Source organism: Macaca nemestrina, chromosome 18 (assembly GCF_043159975.1).
Source record: "Macaca nemestrina isolate mMacNem1 chromosome 18, mMacNem.hap1, whole genome shotgun sequence".
NCBI classification, from domain to species: Eukaryota; Metazoa; Chordata; class Mammalia; order Primates; family Cercopithecidae; genus Macaca; species Macaca nemestrina.
The window spans coordinates 37,783,136-37,810,582 of NC_092142.1; positions in this window are offsets into that span (position 1 = coordinate 37,783,136).

Consider the following 27,447-nt stretch of genomic DNA (forward strand, 5'->3'; position numbering starts at 1 on the left):
AAATCATCTCACAGAGTTACAGCTTTCCCCTCAAGAAGCCTTTCGCTAAGACAGTTCTTGTGGAATTGGCAAAGTGATATTAGGAAGCCCATAGTGGGCTATGGTGAAAAAGGAAATATCCTCAGATGAAATCTGGAAAGAAGCTTTCTGAGAAACTGCTTAGTGTTCTGTTAATTCATCTCACAGAGTTACATCTGTATTTCGTGGATCTCTTTGCTAGCCTTATTTCTGTGGAATCTGAGAACAGATATTTCGGATCCCTTTGAAGACTATAGGGCCAAAGGAAATATCCTCCGATAACAAAGAGAAAGAAGCTTACTGAGAAACTTCTTTCTGTTCTGTGAAATCATCTCACAGAGTTACAGCTTTCCCCTCAAGAAGCCTTTCGCTAAGACAGTTCTTGTGGAATTGGCAAGGTGATATTTGGAATCCGATAGAGGGCTATGGTGAAAAAGGAAATATCCTCAGATGAAATCTGGAAAGAAGCTTTCTGAGAAACTGCCTAGTGTTCTGTTAATTCATCTCACAGAGTTACATCTGTATTTCGTGGATCTCTTTGCTAGCCTTATTTCTGTGGAATCTGAGAACAGATATTTCGGATCCCTTTGGAGACTATAGGGCCAAAGGAAATATCCTCCGATAACAAAGAGAAAGAAGCTTTCTGAGAATCTTCTTTGTGTTCTGTGAAATCATCTCACAGAGTTACAGCTTTCCCCTCAAGAAGCCTTTCGCTGAGACAGTTCTTGTGGAATTGGCAAAGTGATATTTGGAAGCTCATAGAGGGCTATGGTGAAAAAGGAAATATCCTCAGATGAAATCTGGAAAGAAGCTCTCTGAGAAACTGCTTAGTGTTCTGTTAATTCATCTCACAGAGTTACATCTGTATTTCGTGGATCTCTTTGCTACCCTTATTTTTGTGGAATCTGAAAACAGATATTTCTGATCCCTTTGGAGACTACAGGGCCAAAGGAAATATCCTCCGATAACAAAGAGAAAGAAGCTTTCTGAGAAACTTCTTTGTGTTCTGTGAAATCATCTCACAGAGTTACAGCTTTCCCCTCAAGAAACCTTTCGCTAAGACAGTTCTTGTGGAATTGGCAAAGTGATATTTGCAAGCCCATAGAGGGCTATGGTGAAAAAGGAAATATCCTCAGATGAAATCTGGAAAGAAGCTTTCTGAGAAACTGCTTAGTGTTCTGTTAATTCATCTCACAGAGTTACATCTGTATTTCGTGGATCTCTTTGCTAGCCTTATTTCAGTGGAATCTGAGAACAGATATTTCGGATCCCTTTGGAGACTATAGGGCCAAAGGAAATATCCTCCAATAACAAAGAGAAAGAAGCTTTCTGAGAAACTTCTTTGTGTTCTGTGAAATCATCTCACAGAGTTACAGCTTTCCCCTCAAGAAGCCTTTCGCTAAGACAGTTCTTGTGGAATTGGCAAAGTGATATTTGGAAGCCCATAGAGGGCTATGGTGAAAAAGGAAATATCCTCAGATGAAATCTGGAAAGAAGCTTTCTGAGAAACTGCTTAGTGTTCTGTTAATTCATCTCACAGAGTTACATCTGTATTTCGTGGATCTCTTTGTTACCCTTATTTTTGTGGAATCTGAGAACAGATATTTCGGATCCCAGCGGAGACTATAGGGCCAAAGGAAATATCCTCCGATAACAAAGAGAAAGAAGCTTTCTGAGAAACTACTTTGTGTTCTGTGAAATCATCTCACAGAGTTACAGCTTTCCCCTCAAGGAGCCTTTCGCTAAGACAGTTCTTGTGGAATTGGCAAAGTGATATTTGGAAGCCCATAGAGGGCTATGGTGAAAAAGGAAATATCCTCACATGAAATCTGGAAAGAAGCTTTCTGAGAAACTGCTTAGCGTTCTGTTAATTCATCTCACAGAGTTACATCTGTATTTCGTGGATCTCTTTGCTAGCCTTATTTCTGTGGAATCTGAGAACAGATATTTCGGTTCCCTTGGAGACTATAGGGCCAAAGGAAATATCCTCCGATAACAAAGAGAAAGATGCTTTCTGACAAACTTCTTTGTGTTCTGTGAAATCATCTCACAGAGTTACAGCTTTCCCCTCAAGAAGCCTTTCGCTAAGACAGTTCTTGTGGAATTGGCAAAGTGATATTTGGAAGCCCATAGAGGGCTATGGTGAAAAAGGAAATATCCTCAGATGAAATCTGGAAAGAAGCTTTCTGAGAAACTGCTTAGTGTTCTGTTTATTCATCTCACAGAGTTACATCTGTATTTCGTGGATCTCTTTGCTAGCCTTATTTCTGTGGAATCTGAGAACAGATATTTCGGTTCCCTTTGGAGACTATAGGGCCAAAGGAAATACCCTCCGATAACAAAGAGAAAGAAGCTTTCTGAGAAACTTCTTTGTGTTCTGTGAAATCATCTCACAGAGTTACAGCTTTCCCCTCAAGAAGCCTTTCGCTAAGACAGTTCTTGTGGAATTGGCAAAGTGATATTTGGAAGCCCATAGAGGGCTATGGTGAAAAAGGAAATATCCTCAGATGAAATCTGGAAAGAAGCTTTCTGAGAAACTGCTTAGTGTTCTGTTAATTCATCTCACAGAGTTACATCTGTATTTCGTGGATCTCTTTGCTAGCCTCATTTCTGTGGAATCTGAGAACAGATATTTCAGATCCCTTTGGAGACTATAGGGTCAAAGGAAATATCCTCCGATAAAAAAGAGAAAGAAGCTTTCTGAGAAACTTCTTTGTGTTCTGTGAAATCATCTCACAGAGTTACAGCTTTCCCCTCAAGAAGCCTTTCGCTAAGACAGTTCTTGTGGAATTGGCAAAGTGATATTTGGAAGCCCATGGAGGGCTATGGTGAAAAAGGAAATATCCTCAGATGAAATCTGGAAAGAAGCTTTCTGAGAAACTGCTTAGTGTTCTGTTAATTCATCTCACAGAGTTACATCCGTATTTCGTGGATCTCTTTGCTAGCCTTATTTCTGTGGAATCTGAGAACAGATATTTCGGATCCCTTTGGAGACTATAGGGCCAAAGGAAATATCCTGCGATAACCAAAGGAAAGAAGCTTTCTGAGAAACTTCTTAGTGTTCTGTGAAATCATCTCACAGATTTACAGTTTTCCCCTCAAGAAGCCTTTCGCTAAGACAGTTCTTGTGGAATTGGCAAAGTGATATTTGGAAGCCCATTGAGGGCTATGGTGAAAAAGGAAATATCCTCACATGAAATCTGGAAAGAAGCTTTCTGAGAAACTGCTTAGTGTTCCGTTAATTCATCTCACAGAGTTACATCTGTATTTCGAGGATCTCTTTGTTAGCCTTATTTCTGTGGAATCTGAGAACAGATATTTCGGTTCCCTTTGGAGACTATAGGGCCAAAGGAAATATCCTCCGATAACAAAGAGAAAGAAGCTTTCTGAGAAACTTCTTTGTGTTCTGTGAAATCATCTCACAGAGTTACAGCTTTCCCCTCAAGAAGCCTTTCGCTAAGACAGTTCTTGTGGAATTAGCAAAGTGATATTTGGAAGCCATAGAGGGCTATGGTGAAAAAGGAAATATCCTCAGATGAAATCTGGAAAGAAGCTTTCTGAAAAACTGCTTAGTGTTCTGTTAATTCATCTCACAGAGTTACATCTGTATTTCGTGGATCTCTTTGCTAGCCTTATTTCTGTGGAATCTGAGAACAGATATTTCGGATCCCTTTGGAGACTACAGGGCCAAAGGAAATATCCTCCGATAACAAAGAGAAAGAAGCGTTCTGAGAAACTTCTTTGTGTTCTGTGAAATCATCTCACAGAGTTACAGCTTTCCCCTCAAGAAGCCTTTCGCTAAGACAGTTCTTGTGGAATTGGCAAAGTGATATTTGGAAGCCCATAGAGGGGTATGGTGAAAAAGGAAATATCCTCAGATGAAATCTGGAAAGAAGCTTTCTGAGAAACTGCTTAGTGTTCTGTTAATTCATCTCACAGAGTTACATCTGTTTCGTGGATCTCTTTGCTAGCCTTATTTCTGTGGAATCTGAGAACAGATATTTCGGATCCCTATGGAGACTATAGGGCCAAAGGAAATATCCTCCGATAACAAAGAGAAAGAAGCTTTCTGAGAAACTTCTTTGTGTTCTGTGAAATCATCTCACAGAGTTACAGCTTTCCCCTCAAGAAGCCTTTCGCTAAGACAGTTCTTGTGGAATTGGCAAAGTGATATTTGGAAGCCCATAGAGGGCTATGGTGAAAAAGGAAATATCCTCAGATGAAATCTGGAAAGAAGCTTTCTGAGAAACTGCTTAGTGTTCTGTTAATTCATCTCACAGAGTTACATCTGTATTTCGTGGATCTCTTTGCTAGCCTTATTTCTGTGGAATCTGAGAACAGATATTTCGGATCCCTTTGGAGACTATAGGGCCAAAGGAAATATCCTCCGATAACAAAGAGAAAGAAGCTTTCTGAGAAACTTCTTTGTGTTCTGTGAAATCATCTCACAGAGTTACAGCTTTCCCCTCAAGAAGCCTTTCGCTAAGACAGTTCTTGTGGAATTGGCAAAGTGATATTTGGAAGCCCATAGAGGGCTATGGTGAAAAAGGAAATATCCTCAGATGAAATCTGGAAAGAAGCTTTCTGAGAAACTGCTTAGTGTTCTGTTAATTCATCTCACAGAGTTACATCTGTATTTCGTGGATCTCTTTGCTAGCCTTATTTCTGTGGAATCTGAGAACAGATATTTCGGATCCCTTTGGAGACTATAGGGCCAAAGGAAATATCCTCCGATAACAAAGAGAAAGAAGCTTTCTGAGAAACTTCTTTGTGTTCTGTGAAATCATCTCACAGAGTTACAGCTTTCCCCTCAAGAAGCCTTTCGCTAAGACAGTTCTTGTGGAATTGGCAAAGTGATATTTGGAAGCCCATAGAGGGCTATGGTGAAAAAGGAAATATCCTCAGATGAAATCTGGAAAGAAGCTTTCTGAGAAACTGCTTAGTGTTCTGTTAATTCATCTCACAGAGTTACATCTGTATTTCGTGGATCTCTTTGCTACGCTTATTTCTGTGGAATCTGAGAACAGATATTTCGGTTCCCTTTGGAGACTATAGGGCCAAAGGAAATATCCTCCGATAACAAAGAGAAAGAAGCTTTCTGAGAAACTTATTTGTGTTCTGTGAAATCATCTCACAGAGTTACAGCTTTCCCCTCAAGAAGCCTTTCGCTAAGACAGTTCTTGTGGAATTGGCAAAGTGATATTTGGAAGCCCATAGAGGGCTATGTTGAAAAAGGAAATATCCTCAGATGAAATCTGGAAAGAAGCTTTCTGAGAAACTGCTTAGTGTTCTGTTAATTCATCTCACAGAGTTACATCTGTATTTCGTGGATCTCTTTGCTACGCTTATTTCTGTGGAATCTGAGAGCAGATATTTCGGTTCCCTTTGGAGACTATAGGGCCAAAGGAAATATCCTCCGATAACAAAGAGAAAGAAGCTTTCTGAGAAACTTCTTTGTGTTCTGTGAAATCATCTCACAGAGTTACAGCTTTCCCCTCAAGAAGCCTTTCGCTAAGACAGTTCTTGTGGAATTGGCAAAGTGATATTTGGAAGCCCATAGAGGGCTATGGTGAAAAAGGAAATATCCTCAGATGAAATCTGGAAAGAAGCTTTCTGAGAAACTGCTTAGTGTTCTGTTAATTCATCTCACAGAGTTACATCTGTATTTCGTGGATCTCTTTGCTAGCCTTATTTCTGTGGAATCTGAGAGCAGATATTTCGGATCCCTTTGGAGACTACAGGGCCAAAGGAAATATCCTCCGATAACAAAGAGAAAGAAGCGTTCTGAGAAATTTCTTTGTGTTCTGTGAAATCATCTCACAGAGTTACAGCTTTCCCCTCAAGAAGCCTTTCGCTAAGACAGTTCTTGTGGAATTGGCAAAGTGATATTTGGAAGCCCATAGAGGGCTATGGTGAAAAAGGAAATATCCTCAGATGAAATCTGGAAAGAAGCTTTCTGAGAAACTGCTTAGTGTTCTGTTAATTCATCTCACAGAGTTACATCTGTACTTCGTGGATCTCTTTGCTAGCCTTATTTCTGTGGAATCTGAGAACAGATATTTCGGATCCCTATGGAGACTATAGGGCCAAAGGAAATATCCTCCGATAACAAAGAGAAAGAAGCTTTCTGAGAAACTTCTTTGTGTTCTGTGAAATCATCTCACAGAGTTACAGCTTTCCCCTCAAGAAGCCTTTCGCTAAGACAGTTCTTGTGGAATTGGCAAAGTGATATTTGGAAGCCCATAGAGGGCTATGGTGAAAAAGGAAATATCCTCAGATGAAATCTGGAAAGAAGCTTTCTGAGAAACTGCTTAGTGTTCTGTTAATTCATCTCACAGAGTTACATCTGTATTTCGTGGATCTCTTTGCTAGCCTTATTTCTGTGGAATCTGAGAACAGATATTTCGGATCCCTTTGGAGACTATAGGGCCAAAGGAAATATCCTCCGATAACAAAGAGAAAGAAGCTTTCTGAGAAACTTCTTTGTGTTCTGTGAAATCATCTCACAGAGTTACAGCTTTCCCCTCAAGAAGCCTTTCGCTAAGACAGTTCTGGTGGAATTGGCAAAGTGATATTTGGAAGCCCATAGAGGGCTATGGTGAAAAAGGAAATATCCTCAGATGACATCTGGAAAGAAGCTTTCTGAGAAACTGCTTAGTGTTCTGTTAATTCATCTCACAGAGTTACATCTGTATTTCGTGGATCTCTTTGCTACGCTTATTTCTGTGGAATCTGAGAACAGATATTTCGGTTCCCTTTGGAGACTATAGGGCCAAAGGAAATATCCTCCGATAACAAAGAGAAAGAAGCTTTCTGAGAAACTTATTTGTGTTCTGTGAAATCATCTCACAGAGTTACAGCTTTCCCCTCAAGAAGCCTTTCGCTAAGACAGTTCTTGTGGAATTGGCAAAGTGATATTTGGAAGCCCATAGAGGGCTATGGTGAAAAAGGAAATATCCTCAGATGAAATATGGAAAGAAGCTTTCTGAGAAACTGCTTAGTGTTCTGTTAATTCATCTCACAGAGTTACATCTGTATTTCGTGGATCTCTTTGCTAGCCTTATTTCTGTGGAATCTGAGAGCAGATATTTCGGATCCCTTTGGAGGCTACAGGGCCAAAGGAAATATCCTCCGATAACAAAGAGAAAGAAGCGTTCTGAGAAACTTCTTTGTGTTCTGTGAAATCATCTCACAGAGTTACAGCTTTCCCCTCAAGAAGCCTTTCGCTAAGACAGTTCTTGTGGAATTGGCAAAGTGATATTTGGAAGCCCATAGAGGGCTATGGTGAAAAAGGAAATATCCTCAGATGAAATCTGGAAAGAAGCTTTCTGAGAAACTGCTTAGTGTTCTGTTAATTCATCTCACAGAGTTACATCTGTACTTCGTGGATCTCTTTGCTAGCCTTATTTCTGTGGAATCTGAGAACAGATATTTCGGATCCCTTTGGAGACTATAGGGCCAAAGGAAATATCCTCCGATAACAAAGAGAAAGAAGCTTTCTGAGAAACTTCTTTGTGTTCTGTGAAATCATCTCACAGAGTTACAGCTTTCCCCTCAAGAAGCCTTTCGCTAAGACAGTTCTTGTGGAATTGGCAAAGTGATATTTGGAAGCCCATAGAGGGCTATGGTGAAAAAGGAAATATCCTCAGATGAAATCTGGAAAGAAGCTTTCTGAGAAACTGCTTAGTGTTCTGTTAATTCTTCTCACAGAGTTACATCTGTATTTCGTGGATCTCTTTGCTAGCCTTATTTCTGTGGAATCTGAGAACAGATATTTCGGATCCCTTTGGAGACTATAGGGCCAAAGGAAATATCCTCCAATAACAAAGAGAAAGAAGCTTTCTGAGAAACTTCTTTGTGTTCTGTGAAATCATCTCACAGAGTTACAGCTTTCCCCTCAAGAAGCCTTTCGCTAAGACAGTTCTTGTGGAATTGGCAAAGTGATATTTGGAAGCCCATAGAGGGCTATGGTGAAAAAGGAAATATCCTCAGATGAAATCTGGAAAGAAGCTTTCTGAGAAACTGCTTAGTGTTCTGTTAATTCTTCTCACAGAGTTACATCTGTATTTCGTGGATCTCTTTGCTACCCTTATTTTTGTGGAATCTGAGAACAGATATTTCTGTTCCCTTTGGAGACTACAGGGCCAAAGGAAATATCCTCCGATAACAAAGAGAAAGAAGCTTTCTGAGAAACTTCTTTGTGTTCTGTGAAATCATCTCACAGAGTTACAGCTTTCCCCTCAAGAAGCCTTTCGCTAAGACAGTTCTTGTAGATTTGGCAAAGTGATATTTGGAAGCCCATAGAGGGCTATGGTGAAAAAGGAAATATCCTCAGATGAAATCTGGAAAGAAGCTTTCTGAGAAACTGCTTACTGTTCTGTTAATTCATCTCACAGAGTTACATCTGTATTTCGTGGATCTCTTTGCTACCCTTATTTCTGTGGAATCTGAGAACAGATATTTCGGTTCCCTTTGGAGACTATAGGGCCAAAGGAAATATCCTCCGATAACAAAGAGAAAGAAGCTTTCTGAGAAACTTCTTTGTGTTCTGTGAAATCATCTCACAGAGTTACAGCTTTCCCCTCAAGAAGCCTTTCGCTAAGACAGTTCTTGTGGAATTGGCAAAGTGATATTTGGAAGCCCATAGAGGGCTATGGTGAAAAAGGAAATATCCTCAGATGAAATCTGGAAAGAAGCTTTCTGAGAAACTGCTTAGTGTTCTGTTAATTCATCTCACAGAGTTACATTTGTATTTCGTGGATCTCTTTGCTAGCCTTATTTCTGTGGAATCTGAGAACAGATATTTCGGATCCCTTTGGAGACTACAGGGCCAAAGGAAATATCCTCCGATAACAAAGAGAAAGAAGCGTTCTGAGAAACTTCTTTGTGTTCTGTGAAATCATCTCACAGAGTTACAGCTTTCCCCTCAAGAAGCCTTTCGCTAAGACAGTTCTTGTGGAATTGGCAAAGTGATATTAGGAAGCCCATAGAGGGCTATGGTGAAAAAGGAAATATCCTCAGATGAAATCTGGAAAGAAGCTTTCTGAGAAACTGCTTAGTGTTCTGTTAATTCATCTCACAGAGTTACATCTGTATTTCGTGGATCTCTTTGCTAGCCTTATTTCTGTGGAATCTGAGAACAGATATTTCGGATCCCTTTGGAGACTATAGGGCCAAAGGAAATATCCTCCGATAACAAAGAGAAAGAAGCTTTCTGAGAAACTTCTTTGTGTTCTGTGAAATCATCTCACAGAGTTACAGCTTTCCCCTCAAGAAGCCTTTCGCTAAGACAGTTCTTGTGGAATTGGCAAAGTGATATTTGGAAGCCCATAGAGGGCTATGGTGAAAAAGGAAATATCCTCAGATGAAATCTGGAAAGAAGCTTTCTGAGAAACTGCTTAGTGTTCTGTTAATTCATCTCACAGAGTTACATCTGTATTTCGTGGATCTCTTTGCTACCCTTATTTCTGTGGAATCTGAGAACAGATATTTCGGATCCCTTTGGAGACTATAGGGCCAAAGGAAATATCCTCCGATAACAAAGAGAAAGAAGCTTTCTGAGAAACTTCTTTGTGTTCTGTGAAATCATCTCACAGAGTTACAGCTTTCCCCTCAAGAAGCCTTTCGCTAAGACAGTTCTTGTGGAATTGGCAAAGTGATATTTGGAAGCCCATAGAGGGCTATGGTGAAAAAGGAAATATCCTCAGATGAAATCTGGAAAGAAGCTTTCTGAGAAACTGCTTAGTGTTCTGTTAATTCAACTCACAGAGTTACATCTGTATTTCGTGGATCTCTTTGCTAGCCTTATTTCTGTGGAATCTGAGAACAGATATTTCGGATCCCTTTGGAGACTATAGGGCCAAAGGAAATATCCTCCGATAACAAAGAGAAAGAAGCTTTCTGAGAAACTTCTTTGTGTTCTGTGAAATCATCTCACAGAGTTACAGCTTTCCCTTCAAGAAGCCTTTCGCTAAGACAGTTCTTGTGGAATTGGCAAAGTGATATTTGGAAGCCCATAGAGGGCTATGGTGAAAAAGGAAATATCCGCAGATGAAATCTGGAAAGAAGCTTCCTGAGAAACTGCTTAGTGTTCTGTTAATTCATCTCACAGAGTTACATCTGTATTTCGTGGATCTCTTTGCTAGCCTTATTTCTGTGGAATCTGAGAACTGATAATTCCGATCCCTGTGAAGACTATATGGCCAAAGGAAATATACTCCGATAACAAAGAGAAAGAAGCTTTCTGAGAAACTTCTTTGTGTTCTGTGAAATCATCTCACAGAGTTACAACGTTCCCCTCAAGAAGCCTTTCGCTAAGACAGTTCTTGTGGAATTGGCAAAGTGATATTTGGAAGCCCCTAGAGGGCTATGGTGAAAAAGGAAATATCCTCAGATGAAATATGGAAAGAAGCTTTCAGAGAAACTGCTTAGTGTTCTGTTAATTCATCTCACAGAGTTACATCTGTATTTCGTGGATCTCTTTGCTACGCTTATTTTTGTGGAATCTGAGAACAGATATTTCTGTTCCCTTTGGAGACTACAGGGCCAAAGGAAATATCCTCCGATAACAAAGAGAAAGAAGCTCTCTGAGAAACTTCTTTGTGTTCTGTGAAATCATCTCACAGAGTTACAGCTTTCCCCTCAAGAAGCCTTTCGCTAAGACAGTTCTTGTGGAATTGGCAAAGTGATATTTGGAAGCCCATAGAGGGCTATGGTGAAAAAGGAAATATCCTCAGATGAAATCTGGAAAGAAGTTTTCTGATAAACTGCTTAGTGTTCTGTTAATTCATCTCACAGAGTTACATCTGTATTTCGTGGACCTCTTTGCTAGCCTTATTTTTGTGGAATCTGAGAACAGATATTTCTGTTCCCTTTGAAGACTACAGGGCCAAAGGAAATATCCTCCGAAAACAAAGAGAAAGAAGCTTTCTGAGAAACTTCTTTGTGTTCTGTGAAATCATCTCACAGAGTTACAGCTTTCCCCTCAAGAAGCCTTTCGCTAAGATAGTTCTTGTGGAATTGGCAAAGTGATATTTGGAAGCCCATAGAGGGCTATGGTGAAAAAGGAAATATCCTCAGATGAAATCTGGAAAGAAGCTTTCTGAGAAACTGCTTAGTGTTCTGTTAATTCATCTCACAGAGTTACATCTGTATTTCGGGGATCTCTTTGCTACGCTCATTTTTGTTGGATCTGAGAACAGATATTTCTGTTCCCTTTGGAGACTACAGGGCCAAAGGAAATATCCTCCGATAACAAAGAGAAAGAAGCGTTCTGAGAAACTTCTTTGTGTTCTGTGAAATCATCTCACAGAGTTACAGCTTTCCCCTCAAGAAGCCTTTCGCTAAGACAGTTCTTGTGGAATTGGCAAAGTGATATTTGGAAGCCCATAGAGGGCTATGGTGAAAAAGGAAATATCCTCAGATGAAATCTGGAAAGAAGTTTTCTGATAAACTGCTTAGTGTTCTGTTAATTCATCTCACAGAGTTACATCTGTATTTCGTGGATCTCTTTGCCAGCCTTATTTCTGTGGAATCTGAGAAGAGATATTTCGGATCCCAGTGGAGACTATATGGCCAAAGGAAATATACTCCGATAACAAAGAGAAAGAAGCTTTCTGAGAAACTTCTTTGTGTTCTGTGAAATCATCTCACAGAGTTACAGCTTTCCCCTCAAGAAGCCTTTCGCTAAGACAGTTCTTGTGGAATTGGCAAAGTGATATTTGGAAGCCCATAGAGGGCTATGGTGAAAAAGGAAATATCCTCAGATGAAATCTGGAAAGAAGCTTTCTGAGAAACTGCTTAGTGTTCTGTTAATTCATCTCACAGAGTTACATCTGTATTTCGTGGATCTCTTTGCTAGCCTTATTTCTGTGGAATCTGAGAACAGATATTTCGGATCCCTTTGGAGACTATAGGGCCAAAGGAAATATCCTCCGATAACAAAGAGAAAGAAGCGTTCTGAGAAACTTCTTTGTGTTCTGTGAAATCATCTCACAGAGTTACAGCTTTCCCCTCAAGAAGCCTTTCGCTAAGAAAGTACTTGTGGAATTGGCAAAGTGATATTTGGAAGCCCATAGAGGGCTATGGTGAAAAAGGAAATATCCTCAGATGACATCTGGAAAGAAGCTTTCTGATAAACTGCTTAGTGTTCTGTTAATTCATCTCACAGAGTTACATCTGTATTTCGTGGATCTCTTTGCCAGCCTTATTTCTGTGGAATCTGAGAACAGATATTTCGGATCCCAGTGGAGACTATATGGCCAAAGGAAATATACTCCGATAACAAAGAGAAAGAAGCTTTCTGAGAAACTTCTTTGTGTTCTGTGAAATCATCTCACAGAGTTACAGCTTTCCCCTCAAGAAGCCTTTCGCTAAGACAGTTCTTGTGGAATTGGCAAAGTGATATTTGGAAGCCCATAGAGGGCTATGGTGAAAAAGGAAATATCCTCAGATGAAATCTGGAAAGAAGCTTTCTGAGAAACTGCTTAGTGTTCTGTTAATTCATCTCACAAAGTTACATCTGTATTTCGTGGATCTCTTTGCTAGCCTTATTTCTGTGGAATCTGAGAACAGATATTTCGGATCCCTTTGGAGACTATAGGGCCAAAGGAAATATCCTCCGATAACAAAGAGAAAGAAGCTTTCTGAGAAACTTCTTTGTGTTCTGTGAAATCATCTCACAGAGTTACAGCTTTCCCCTCAAGAAGCCTTTCGCTAAGACAGTTCTTGTGGAATTGGCAAAGTGATATTTGGAAGCCGATAGAGGGCTATGGTGAAAAAGGAAATATCCTCAGATGAAATCTGGAAAGAAGCTTTCTGAGAAACTGCTTAGGGTTCTGTTAATTCATCTCACAGAGTTACATCTGTATTTCGTGGATCTCTTTGCTACGCTTATTTTTGTGGAATCTGAGAACAGATATTTCTGTTCCCTTTGGAGACTACAGTGCCAAAGGAAATATCCTCCGATAACAAAGAGAAAGAAGCTTTCTGAGAAACTTCTTTGTGTTCTGTGAAATCATCTCACAGAGTTAGAGCTTTCCCCTCAAGAAGTCTTTCGCTAAGACAGTTCTTGTGGAATTGGCAAAGTCATATTTGGAAGCCCTTAGAGGGCTATGGTGAAAAAGGAAATATCCTCAGATGAAATCTGGAAAGAAGCTTTCTGAGAAACTGCTTAGTGTTCTGTTAATTCATCTCACAGAGTTACATCTGTATTTCGTGGATCTCTTTGCTAGCCTTATTTCTGAGGAATCTGACAACAGATATTTCGGATCCCTTTGGAGACTACAGGGCCAAAGGAAATATCCTCCGATAACAAAGCGAAAGAAGCGTTCTGAGAAACTTCTTTGTGTTCTGTGAAATCATCTCACAGAGTTACAGCTTTCCCCTCAAGAAGCCTTTCGCTAAGACACTTCTTGTGGAATTGGCAAAGTGATATTTGGAAGCCCATAGAGGGCTATGGTGAAAAAGGAAATATCCTCAGATGAAATCTGGAAAGAAGCTTTCTGAGAAACTGCTTAGTGTTCTGTTAATTCATCTCACAGAGTTACATCTGTATTTCGTGGATCACTTTGCTAGCCTTATTTCTGTGGAATCTGAGAACAGATATTTCGGATCTCTTTGGAGACTATAGGGCCAAAGGAAATATCCTCCGATAACAAAGGGAAAGAAGCTTTCTGAGAAACTTCTTTGTGTTCTGTGAAATCATCTCACAGAGTTACACCTTTCCCCTCAAGAAGCCTTTCGCTAAGACAGTTCTTGTGGAATTGGCAAAGTGATATTTGGAAGCCCATAGAGGGCTATGGTGAAAAAGGAAATATCCTCAGATGAAATCTGGAAAGAAGCTTTCTGAGAAACTGCTTAGTGTTCTGTTAATTCATCTCACAGAGTTACATCTGTATTTCGTGGATCTCTTTGCCAGCCTTATTTCTGTGGAAACTGAGAAGAGATATTTCGGATCCCAGTGGAGACTATATGGCCAAAGGAAATATACTCCGATAACAAAGAGAAAGAAGCGTTCTGAGAAACTTCTTTGTGTTCTGTGAAATCATCTCACAGAGTTACAGCTTTCCCCTCAAGAAGCCTTTCGCTAAGAAAGTACTTGTGGAATTTGCAAAGTGATATTTGGAAGCCCATAGAGGGCTATGGTGAAAAAGGAAATATCCTCAGATGAAATCTGGAAAGAAGCTTTCTGATAAACTGCTTAGTGTTCTGTTAATTCATCTCACAGAGTTACATCTGTATTTCGTGGATCTCTTTGCCAGCCTTATTTCTGTGGAATCTGAGAACAGATATTTCGGATCCCAGTGGAGACTATATGGCCAAAGGAAATATCCTCCGATAACAAAGAGAAAGAAGCTTTCTGAGAAACTTCTTTGTGTTCTGTGAAATCATCTCACAGAGTTACAGCTTTCCCCTCAAGAAGCCTTTCGCTAAGACAGTTCTTGTGGAATTGGCAAAGTGATATTTGGAAGCCCATAGAGGGCTATGGTGAAAAAGGAAATATCCTCAGATGAAATCTGGAAAGAAGCTTTCTGAGAAACTGCTTAGTGTTCTGTTAATTCATCTCACAAAGTTACATCTGTATTTCGTGGATCTCTTTGCTAGCCTTATTTCTGTGGAATCTGAGAACAGATATTTCGGATCCCTTTGGAGACTATAGGGCCAAAGGAAATATCCTCCGATAACAAAGAGAAAGAAGCTTTCTGAGAAACTTCTTTGTGTTCTGTGAAATCATCTCACAGAGTTACAGCTTTCCCCTCAAGAAGCCTTTCGCTAAGACAGTTCTTGTGGAATTGGCAAAGTGATATTTGGAAGCCGATAGAGGGCTATGGTGAAAAAGGAAATATCCTCAGATGAAATCTGGAAAGAAGCTTTCTGAGAAACTGCTTAGTGTTCTGTTAATTCATCTCACAGAGTTACATCTGTATTTCGTGGATCTCTTTGCTACGCTTATTTTTGTGGAATCTGAGAACAGATATTTCTGTTCCCTTTGGAGACTACAGGGCCAAAGGAAATATCCTCCGATAACAAAGAGAAAGAAGCGTTCTGAGAAACTTCTTTGTGTTCTGTGAAATCATCTCACAGAGTTACAGCTTTCCCCTCAAGAAGCCTTTCGCTAAGAAAGTACTTGTGGAATTGGCAAAGTGATATTTGGAAGCCCATAGAGGGCTATGGTGAAAAAGGAAATATCCTCAGATGAAATCTGGAAAGAAGCTTTCTGAGAAACTGCTTAGTGTTCTGTTAATTCATCTCACAGAGTTACATCTGTATTTCGTGGATCTCTTTGCCAGCCTTATTTCTGTGGAATCTGAGAACAGATATTTCGGATCCCAGTGGAGACTATATGGCCAAAGGAAATATACTCCGATAACAAAGAGAAAGAAGCTTTCTGAGAAACTTCTTTGTGTTCTGTGAAATCATCTCACAGAGTTACAGCTTTCCCCTCAAGAAGCCTTTCGCTAAGACAGTTCTTGTGGAATTGGCAAAGTGATATTTGGAAGCCCATAGAGGGCTATGGTGAAAAAGGAAATATCCTCAGATGAAATCTGGAAAGAAGCTTTCTGAGAAACTGCTTAGTGTTCTGTTAATTCATCTCACAAAGTTACATCTGTATTTCGTGGATCTCTTTGCTAGCCTTATTTCTGTGGAATCTGAGAACAGATATTTCGGATCCCTTTGGAGACTATAGGGCCAAAGGAAATATCCTCCGATAACAAAGAGAAAGAAGCTTTCTGAGAAACTTCTTTGTGTTCTGTGAAATCATCTCACAGAGTTACAGCTTTCCCCTCAAGAAGCCTTTCGCTAAGACAGTTCTTGTGGAATTGGCAAAGTGATATTTGGAAGCCCATAGAGGGCTATGGTGAAAAAGGAAATATCCTCAGATGAAATCTGGAAAGAAGCTTTCTGAGAAACTGCTTAGTGTTCTGTTAATTCATCTCACAGAGTTACATCTGTATTTCGTGGATCTCTTTGCTACGCTTATTTTTGTGGAATCTGAGAACAGATATTTCTGTTCCCTTTGGAGACTACAGTGCCAAAGGAAATATCCTCCGATAACAAAGAGAAAGAAGCTTTCTGAGAAACTTCTTTGTGTTCTGTGAAATCATCTCACAGAGTTAGAGCTTTCCCCACAAGAAGTCTTTCGCTAAGACAGTTCTTGTGGAATTGGCAAAGTCATATTTGGAAGCCCTTAGAGGGCTATGGTGAAAAAGGAAATATCCTCAGATGAAATCTGGAAAGAAGCTTTCTGAGAAACTGCTTAGTGTTCTGTTAATTCATCTCACAGAGTTACATCTGTATTTCGTGGATCTCTTTGCTAGCCTTATTTCTGAGGAATCTGACAACAGATATTTCGGATCCCTTTGGAGACTACAGGGCCAAAGGAAATATCCTCCGATAACAAAGAGAAAGAAGCGTTCTGAGAAACTTCTTTGTGTTCTGTGAAATCATCTCACAGAGTTACAGCTTTCCCCTCAAGAAGCCTTTCGCTAAGACACTTCTTGTGGAATTTGCAAAGTGATATTTGGAAGCCCATAGAGGGCTATGGTGAAAAAGGAAATATCCTCAGATGAAATCTGGAAAGAAGCTTTCTGAGAAACTGCTTAGTGTTCTGTTAATTCATCTCACAGAGTTACATCTGTATTTCGTGGATCACTTTGCTAGCCTTATTTCTGTGGAATCTGAGAACAGATATTTCGGATCCCTTTGGAGACTATAGGGCCAAAGGAAATATCCTCCGATAACAAAGGGAAAGAAGCTTTCTGAGAAACTTCTTTGTGTTCTGTGAAATCATCTCACAGAGTTACAGCTTTCCCCTCAAGAAGCCTTTCGCTAAGACAGTTCTTGTGGAATTGGCAAAGTGATATTTGGAAGCCCATAGAGGGCTATGGTGAAAAAGGAAATATCCTCAGATGAAATCTGGAAAGAAGCTTTCTGAGAAACTGCTTAGTGTTCTGTTAATTCATCTCACAGAGTTACATCTGTATTTCGTGGATCTCTTTGCCAGCCTTATTTCTGTGGAATCTGAGAAGAGATATTTCGGATCCCAGTGGAGACTATATGGCCAAAGGAAATATACTCCGATAACAAAGAGAAAGAAGCTTTCTGAGAAACTTCTTTGTGTTCTGTGAAATCATCTCACAGAGTTACAGCTTTCCCCTCAAGAAGCCTTTCGCTAAGACAGTTCTTGTGGAATTGGCAAAGTGATATTTGGAAGCCCATAGAGGGCTATGGTGAAAAAGGAAATATCCTCAGAAGAAATCTGGAAAGAAGCTTTCTGAGAAACTGCTTAGTGTTCTGTTAATTCATCTCACAGAGTTACATCTGTATTTCGTGGATCTCTTTGCTAGCCTTATTTCTGTGGAATCTGAGAACAGATATTTCGGATCCCTTTGGAGACTATAGGGCCAAAGGAAATATCCTCCGATAACAAAGAGAAAGAAGCTTTCTGAGAAACTTCTTTGTGTTCTGTGAAATCATCTCACAGAGTTACAGCTTTCCCCTCAAGAAGCCTTTCGCTAAGACAGTTCTTGTGGAATTGGCAAAGTGATATTTGGAAGCCCATAGAGGGCTATGGTGAAAAAGGAAATATCCTCACATGAAATCTGGAAAGAAGCTTTCTGAGAAACTGCTTAGTGTTCTGTTAATTCATCTCACAGAGTTACATCTGTATTTCGTGGATCTCTTTGCTAGCCTTATTTCTGTGGAATCTGAGAACAGATATTTCGAATCCCTTTGGAGACTATAGGGCCAAAGGAAATATCCTCCAATAACAAAGAGAAAGAAGCTTTCTGAGAAACTTCTTTGTGTTCTGTGAAATCATCTCACAGAGTTACAGCTTTCCCCTCAAGAAGCCTTTCGCTAAGACAGTTCTTGTGGAATTGGCAAAGTGATATTTGGAAGCCCATAGAGGGCTATGGTGAAAAAGGAAATATCCTCAGATGAAATCTGGAAAGAAGCTTTCTGAGAAACTGCTTAGTGTTCTGTTAATTCATCTCACAGAGTTACATCTGTATTTCGTGGATCTCTTTGCTAGCCTTATTTCTGTGGAATCTGAGAACAGATATTTCGGATCCCTTTGGAGACTACAGGGCCAAAGGAAATATCCTCCGATAACAAAGAGAAAGAAGCGTTCTGAGAAACTTCTTTGTGTTCTGTGAAATCATCTCACAGAGTTACAGCTTTCCCCTCAAGAAGCCTTTCGCTAAGACAGTTCTTGTGGAATTGGCAAAGTGATATTTGGAAGCCCATAGAGGGCTATGGTGAAAAAGGAAATATCCTCAGATGAAATCTGGAAAGAAGCTTTCTGAGAAACTGCTTAGTGTTCTGTTAATTCATCTCACAGAGTTACATCTGTATTTCGTGGATCTCTTTGCTAGCCTTATTTCTGTGGAATCTGAGAACAGATATTTCGGATCCCTTTGGAGACTACAGGGCCAAAGGAAATATCCTCCGATAACAAAGAGAAAGAAGCGTTCTGAGAAACTTCTTTGTGTTCTGTGAAATCATCTCACAGAGTTACAGCTTTCCCCTCAAGAAGCCTTTCGCTAAGACAGTTCTTGTGGAATTGGCAAAGTGATATTTGGAAGCCCATAGAGGGCTATGGTGAAAAAGGAAATATCCTCAGATGAAATCTGGAAAGAAGCTTTCTGAGAAACTGCTTAGTGTTCTGTTAATTCATCTCACAGAGTTACATCTGTATTTCCTGGATCTCTTTGCCAGCCTTATTTCTGTGGAATCTGAGAACAGATATTTCGGATCCCAGTGGAGACTATATGGCCAAGGAAATATACTCCGATAACAAAGAGAAAGAAGCTTTCTGAGAAACTTCTTTGTGTTTTGTGAAATCATCTCACAGAGTTACAGCTTTCCCCTCAAGAAGCCTTTCGCTAAGACAGTTCTTGTGGAATTGGCAAAGTGATATTTGGAAGCCCATAGAGGGCTATGGTGAAAAAGGAAATATCCTCAGATGAAATCTGGAAAGAAGCTTTCTGAGAAACTGCTTAGTGTTCTGTTAATTCATCTCACAGAGTTACATCTGTATTTCGTGGATCTCTTTGCTAGCCTTATTTCTGTGGAATCTGAGAACAGATATTTCGGATCCCTTTGGAGACTATAGGGCCAAAGGAAATATCCTCCGATAACAAAGAGAAAGAAGCTTTCTGAGAAACTTCTTTGTGTTCTGTGAAATCATCTCACAGAGTTACAGCTTTCCCCTCAAGAAGCCTTTCGCTAAGACAGTTCTTGTGGAATTGGCAAAGTGATATTTGGAAGCCCATAGAGGGCTATGGTGAAAAAGGAAATATCCTCAGATGAAATCTGGAAAGAAGCTTTCTGAGAAACTGCTTAGTGTTCTGTTAATTCATCTCACAGAGTTACATCTGTATTTCGTGGATCACTTTGCTAGCCTTATTTCTGTGGAATCTGAGAACAGATATTTCGGATCCCTTTGGAGACTATAGGGCCAAAGGAAATATCCTCCGATAACAAAGGGAAAGAAGCTTTCTGAGAAACTTCTTTGTGTTCTGTGAAATCATCTCACAGAGTTACACCTTTCCCCTCAAGAAGCCTTTCGCTAAGACAGTTCTTGTGGAATTGGCAAAGTGATATTTGGAAGCCCGTAGAGGGCTATGGTGAAAAAGGAAATATCCTCAGATGAAATCTGGAAAGAAGCTTTCTGAGAAACTGCTTAGTGTTCTGTTAATTCATCTCACAGAGTTACATCTGTATTTCGTGGATCTCTTTGCTAGCCTTATTTCTGTGGAATCTGAGAACAGATATTTCGGATCCCTTTGGAGACTACAGGGCCAAAGGAAATATCCTCCGATAACAAAGAGAAAGAAGCGTTCTGAGAAACTTCTTTGTGTTCTGTGAAATCATCTCACAGAGTTACAGCTTTCCCCTCAAGAAGCCTTTCGCTAAGACAGTTCTTGTGGAATTGGCAAAGTGATATTTGGAAGCCCATAGAGGGCTATGGTGAAAAAGGAAATATCCTCAGATGAAATCCGGAAAGAAGCTTTCTGAGAAACTGCTTAGTGTTCTGTTAATTCATCTCACAGAGTTACATCTGTATTTCGTGGATCTCTTTGCTAGCCTTATTTCTGTGGAATCTGAGAACAGATATTTCGGATCCCTTTGGAGACTATAGGGCCAAAGGAAATATCCTCCGATAACAAAGAGAAAGAAGCTTTCTGAGAAACTTCTTTGTGTTCTGTGAAATCATCTCGCAGAGTTACAGCTTTCCCCTCAAGAAGCCTTTCGCTAAGACAGTTCTTGTGGAATTGGCAAAGTGATATTTGGAAGCCCATAGAGGGCTATGGTGAAAAAGGAAATATCCTCAGATGAAATCTGGAAAGAAGCTTTCTGAGAAACTGCTTAGTGTTCTGTTAATTCACCTCACAGAGTTACATCTGTATTTCGTGGATCTCTTTGCTAGCCTTATTTCTGTGGAATCTGAGAACAGATATTTCGGTTCCCTTTGGAGACTATAGGGCCAAAGGAAATATCCTCCGATAACAAAGAGAAAGAAGCTTTCTGAGAAACTTCTTTGTGTTCTGTGAAATCATCTCACAGAGTTACAGCTTTCCCCTCAAGAAGCCTTTCGCTAAGACAGTTCTTGTGGAATTGGCAAAGTGATATTTGGAAGCCCATAGAGGGCTATGGTGAAAAAGGAAATATCCTCAGATGAAATCTGGAAAGAAGCTTTCTGAGAAACTGCTTAGTGTTCTGTTAATTCATCTCACAGAGTTACATCTGTATTTCGTGGATCTCTTTGCTAGCCTTATTTCTGTGGAATCTGAGAGCAGATATTTCGGATCCCTTTGGAGACTATAGGGCCAAAGGAAATATCCTCCGATAACAAAGAGAAAGAAGCGTACTGAGAAACTTCTTTGTGTTCTGTGAAATCATCTCACAGAGTTACAGCTTTCCCCTCAAGAAGCCTTTCGCTAAGACAGTTCTTGTGGAATTGGCAAAGTGATATTTGGAAGCCCATAGAGGGCTATGGTGAAAAAGGAAATATCCTCAGATGAAATCTGGAAAGAAGCTTTCTGAGAAACTGCTTAGTGTTCTGTTAATTCATCTCACAGAGTTACATCTGTACTTCGTGGATCTCTTTGCTAGCCTTATTTCTGTGGAATCTGAGTACAGATATTTCGGATCCCTTTGGAGACTATAGGGCCAAAGGAAATATCCTCCAATAACAAAGAGAAAGAAGCTTTCTGAGAAACTTCTTTGTGTTCTGTGAAATCATCTCACAGAGTTACAGCTTTCCCCTCAAGAAGCCTTTCGCTAAGACAGTTCTTGTGGAATTGGCAAAGTGATATTTGGAAGCCGATAGAGGGCTATGGTGAAAAAGGAAATATCCTGAGATGAAATCTGGAAAGAAGCTTTCTGAGAAACTGCTTAGTGTTCTGTTAATTCATCTCACAGAGTTACATCTGTATTTCGTGGATCTCTTTGCTAGCCTTATTTCTGTGGAATCTGAGAACAGATATTTCGGATCCCTTTGGAGACTATAGGGCCAAAGGAAATATCCTCCAATAACAAAGAGAAAGAAGCTTTCTGAGAAACTTCTTTGTGTTTTGTGAAATCATCTCACAGAGTTACAGCTTTCCCCTCAAGAAGCCTTTCGCTAAGACAGTTCTTGTGGAATTGGCAAAGTGATATTTGGAAGCCCATAGAGGGCTATGGTGAAAAAGGAAATATCCTCAGATGAAATCTGGAAAGAAGCTTTCTGAGAAACTGCTTAGTGTTCTGTTAATTCTTCTCACAGAGTTACATCTGTATTTCGTGGATCTCTTTGCTACCCTTATTTTTGTGGAATCTGAGAACAGATATTTCTGTTCCCTTTGGAGACTACAGGGCCAAAGGAAATATCCTCCGATAACAAAGAGAAAGAAGCTTTCTGAGAAACTTCTTTGTGTTCTGTGAAATCATCTCACAGAGTTACAGCTTTCCCCTCAAGAAGCCTTTCGCTAAGACAGTTTTTGTAGATTTGACAAAGTGATATTTGGAAGCCCATAGAGGGCTATGGTGAAAAAGGAAATATCCTCAGATGAAATCTGGAAAGAAGCTTTCTGAGAAACTGCTTAGTGTTCTGTTAATTCATCTCACAGAGTTACATCTGTATTTCGTGGATCTCTTTGCTACCCTTATTTCTGTGGAATCTGAGAACAGATATTTCGGTTCCCTTTGGAGACTATAGGGCCAAAGGAAATATCCTCCGATAACAAAGAGAAAGAAGCTTTCTGAGAAACTTCTTTGTGTTCTGTGAAATCATCTCACAGAGTTACAGCTTTCCCCTCAAGAAGCCTTTCGCTAAGACAGTTCTTGTGGAATTGGCAAAGTGATATTTGGAAGCCCATAGAGGGCTATGGTGAAAAAGGAAATATCCTCAGATGAAATCTGGAAAGAAGCTTTCTGAGAAACTGCTTAGTGTTCTGTTAATTCATCTCACAGAGTTATATCTGTATTTCGTGGATCTCTTTGCTAGCCTTATTTCTGTGGAATCTGAGAGCAGATATTTCGGATCCCTTTGGAGACTACAGGGCCAAAGGAAATATCCTCCGATAACAAAGAGAAAGAAGCGTTCTGAGAAACTTCTTTGTGTTCTGTGAAATCATCTCACAGAGTTACAGCTTTCCCCTCAAGAAGCCTTTCGCTAAGACAGTTCTTGTGGAATTGGCAAAGTGATATTTGGAAGCCCATAGAGGGCTATGGTGAAAAAGGAAATATCCTCAGATGAAATCTGGAAAGAAGCTTTCTGAGAAACTGCTTAGTGTTCTGTTAATTCATCTCACAGAGTTACATCTGTACTTCGTGGATCTCTTTGCTAGCCTTATTTCTGTGGAATCTGAGTACAGATATTTCGGATCCCTTTGGAGACTATAGGGCCAAAGGAAATATCCTCCAATAACAAAGAGAAAGAAGCTTTCTGAGAAACTTCTTTGTGTTCTGTGAAATCATCTCACAGAGTTACAGCTTTCCCCTCAAGAAGCCTTTCGCTAAGACAGTTCTTGTGGAATTGGCAAAGTGATATTTGGAAGCCGATAGAGGGCTATGGTGAAAAAGGAAATATCCTGAGATGAAATCTGGAAAGAAGCTTTCTGAGAAACTGCTTAGTGTTCTGTTAATTCATCTCACAGAGTTACATCTGTATTTCGTGGATCTCTTTGCTAGCCTTATTTCTGTGGAATCTGAGAACAGATATTTCGGATCCCTTTGGAGACTATAGGGCCAAAGGAAATATCCTCCAATAACAAAGAGAAAGAAGCTTTCTGAGAAACTTCTTTGTGTTTTGTGAAATCATCTCACAGAGTTACAGCTTTCCCCTCAAGAAGCCTTTCGCTAAGACAGTTCTTGTGGAATTGGCAAAGTGATATTTGGAAGCCCATAGAGGGCTATGGTGAAAAAGGAAATATCCTCAGATGAAATCTGGAAAGAAGCTTTCTGAGAAACTGCTTAGTGTTCTGTTAATTCTTCTCACAGAGTTACATCTGTATTTCGTGGATCTCTTTGCTACCCTTATTTTTGTGGAATCTGAGAACAGATATTTCTGTTCCCTTTGGAGACTACAGGGCCAAAGGAAATATCCTCCGATAACAAAGAGAAAGAAGCTTTCTGAGAAACTTCTTTGTGTTCTGTGAAATCATCTCACAGAGTTACAGCTTTCCCCTCAAGAAGCCTTTCGCTAAGACAGTTCTTGTAGATTTGACAAAGTGATATTTGGAAGCCCATAGAGGGCTATGGTGAAAAAGGAAATATCCTCAGATGAAATCTGGAAAGAAGCTTTCTGAGAAACTGCTTAGTGTTCTGTTAATTCATCTCACAGAGTTACATCTGTATTTCGTGGATCTCTTTGCTACCCTTATTTCTGTGGAATCTGAGAACAGATATTTCGGTTCCCTTTGGAGACTATAGGGCCAAAGGAAATATCCTCCGATAACAAAGAGAAAGAAGCTTTCTGAGAAACTTCTTTGTGTTCTGTGAAATCATCTCACAGAGTTACAGCTTTCCCCTCAAGAAGCCTTTCGCTAAGACAGTTCTTGTGGAATTGGCAAAGTGATATTTGGAAGCCCATAGAGGGCTATGGTGAAAAAGGAAATATCCTCAGATGAAATCTGGAAAGAAGCTTTCTGAGAAACTGCTTAGTGTTCTGTTAATTCATCTCACAGAGTTACATCTGTATTTCGTGGATCTCTTTGCTAGCCTTATTTCTGTGGAATCTGAGAACAGATATTTCGGATCCCTTTGGAGACTACAGGGCCAAAGGAAATATCCTCCGATAACAAAGAGAAAGAAGCGTTCTGAGAAACTTCTTTGTGTTCTGTGAAATCATCTCACAGAGTTACAGCTTTCCCCTCAAGAAGCCTTTCGCTAAGACAGTTCTTGTGGAATTGGCAAAGTGATATTAGGAAGCCCATAGAGGGCTATGGTGAAAAAGGAAATATCCTCAGATGAAATCTGGAAAGAAGCTTTCTGAGAAACTGCTTAGTGTTCTGTTAATTCATCTCACAGAGTTACATCTGTATTTCGTGGATCTCTTTGCTAGCCTTATTTCTGTGGAATCTGAGAACAGATATTTCGGATCCCTTTGGAGACTATAGGGCCAAAGGAAATATCCTCCGATAACAAAGAGAAAGAAGCTTTCTGAGAAACTACTTTGTGTTCTGTGAAATCATCTCACAGAGTTACAGCTTTCCCCTCAAGAAGCCTTTCGCTAAGACAGTTCTTGTGGAATTGGCAAAGTGATATTTGGAAGCCGATAGAGGGCTATGGTGAAAAAGGAAATATCCTCAGATGAAATCTGGAAAGAAGCTTTCTGAGAAACTGCTTAGTGTTCTGTTAATTCATCTCACAGAGTTACATCTGTATTTCGTGGATCTCTTTGCTAGCCTTATTTCTGTGGAATCTGAGAACAGATATTTCGGATCCCTTTGGAGACTATAGGGCCAAAGGAAATATCCTCCAATAACAAAGAGAAAGAAGCTTTCTGAGAAACCTCTTTGTGTTTTGTGAAATCATCTCACCGAGTTACAGCTTTCCCCTCAAGAAGCCTTTCGCTAAGACAGTTCTTGTAGATTTGGCAAAGTGATATTTGGAAGCCCATAGAGGGCTATGGTGAAAAAGGAAATATCCTCAGATGAAATCTGGAAAGAAGCTTTCTGAGAAACTGCTTAGTGTTCTGTTAATTCATCTCACAGAGTTACATCTGTATTTCGTGGATCTCTTTGCTACCCTTATTTCTGTGGAATCTGAGAACAGATATTTCGGTTCCCTTTGGAGACTATAGGGCCAAAGGAAATATCCTCCGATAACAAAGAGAAAGAAGCTTTCTGAGAAACTTCTTTGTGTTCTGTGAAATCATCTCACAGAGTTACAGCTTTCCCCTCAAGAAGCCTTTCGCTAAGACAGTTCTTGTGGAATTGGCAAAGTGATATTTGGAAGCCCATAGAGGGCTATGGTGAAAAAGGAAATATCCTCAGATGAAATCTGGAAAGAAGCTTTCTGAGAAACTGCTTAGTGTTCTGTTAATTCATCTCACAGAGTTACATCTGTATTTCGTGGATCTCTTTGCTAGCCTTATTTCTGTGGAATCTGAGAACAGATATTTCGGATCCCTTTGGAGACTACAGGGCCAAAGGAAATATCCTCCGATAACAAAGAGAAAGAAGCGTTCTGAGAAACTTCTTTGTGTTCTGTGAAATCATCTCACAGAGTTACAGCTTTCCCCTCAAGAAGCCTTTCGCTAAGACAGTTCTTGTGGAATTGGCAAAGTGATATTAGGAAGCCCATAGAGGGCTATGGTGAAAAAGGAAATATCCTCAGATGAAATCTGGAAAGAAGCTTTCTGAGAAACTGCTTAGTGTTCTGTTAATTCATCTCACAGAGTTACATCTGTATTTCGTGGATCTCTTTGCTAGCCTTATTTCTGTGGAATCTGAGAACAGATATTTCGGATCCCTTTGGAGACTATAGGGCCAAAGGAAATATCCTCCGATAACAAAGAGAAAGAAGCTTTCTGAGAAACTTCTTTGTGTTCTGTGAAATCATCTCACAGAGTTACAGCTTTCCCCTCAAGAAGCCTTTCGCTAAGACAGTTCTTGTGGAATTGGCAAAGTGATATTTGGAAGCCGATAGAGGGCTATGGTGAAAAAGGAAATATCCTCAGATGAAATCTGGAAAGAAGCTTTCTGAGAAACTGCTTAGTGTTCTGTTAATTCATCTCACAGAGTTACATCTGTATTTCGTGGATCTCTTTGCTAGCCTTATTTCTGTGGAATCTGAGAACAGATATTTCGGATCCCTTTGGAGACTATAGGGCCAAAGGAAATATCCTCCAATAACAAAGAGAAAGAAGCTTTCTGAGAAACCTCTTTGTGTTTTGTGAAATCATCTCACAGAGTTACAGCTTTCCCCTCAAGAAGCCTTTCGCTAAGACAGTTCTTGTGGAATTGGCAAAGTGATATTTGGAAGCCCATAGAGGGCTATGGTGAAAAAGTAAATATCCTCAGATGAAATCTGGAAAGAAGCTTTCTGAGAAACTGCTTAGTGTTCTGTTAATTCTTCTCACAGAGTTACATCTGTATTTCGTGGATCTCTTTGCTACCCTTATTTTTGTGGAATCTGAGAACAGATATTTCTGTTCCCTTTGGAGACTACAGGGCCAAAGGAAATATCCTCCGATAACAAAGAGAAAGAAGCTTTCTGAGAAACTTCTTTGTGTTCTGTGAAATCATCTCACAGAGTTACAGCTTTCCCCTCAAGAAGCCTTTCGCTAAGACAGTTCTTGTAGATTTGGCAAAGTGATATTTGGAAGCCCATAGAGGGCTATGGTGAAAAAGGAAATATCCTCAGATGAAATCTGGAAAGAAGCTTTCTGAGAAACTGCTTAGTGTTCTGTTAATTCATCTCACAGAGTTACATCTGTATTTCGTGGATCTCTTTGCTACCCTTATTTCTGTGGAATCTGAGAACAGATATTTCGGTTCCCTTTGGAGACTATAGGGCCAAAGGAAATATCCTCCGATAACAAAGAGAAAGAAGCTTTCTGAGAAACTTCTTTGTGTTCTGTGAAATCATCTCACAGAGTTACAGCTTTCCCCTCAAGAAGCCTTTCGCTAAGACAGTTCTTGTGGAATTGGCAAAGTGATATTTGGAAGCCCATAGAGGGCTATGGTGAAAAAGGAAATATCCTCAGATGAAATCTGGAAAGAAGCTTTCTGAGAAACTGCTTAGTGTTCTGTTAATTCATCTCACAGAATTACATCTGTATTTCGTGGATCTCTTTGCTAGCCTTATTTCTGTGGAATCTGAGAACAGATATTTCGGATCCCTTTAGAGACTACAGGGCCAAAGGAAATATCCTCCGATAACAAAGAGAAAGAAGCGTTCTGAGAAACTTCTTTGTGTTCTGTGAAATCATCTCAC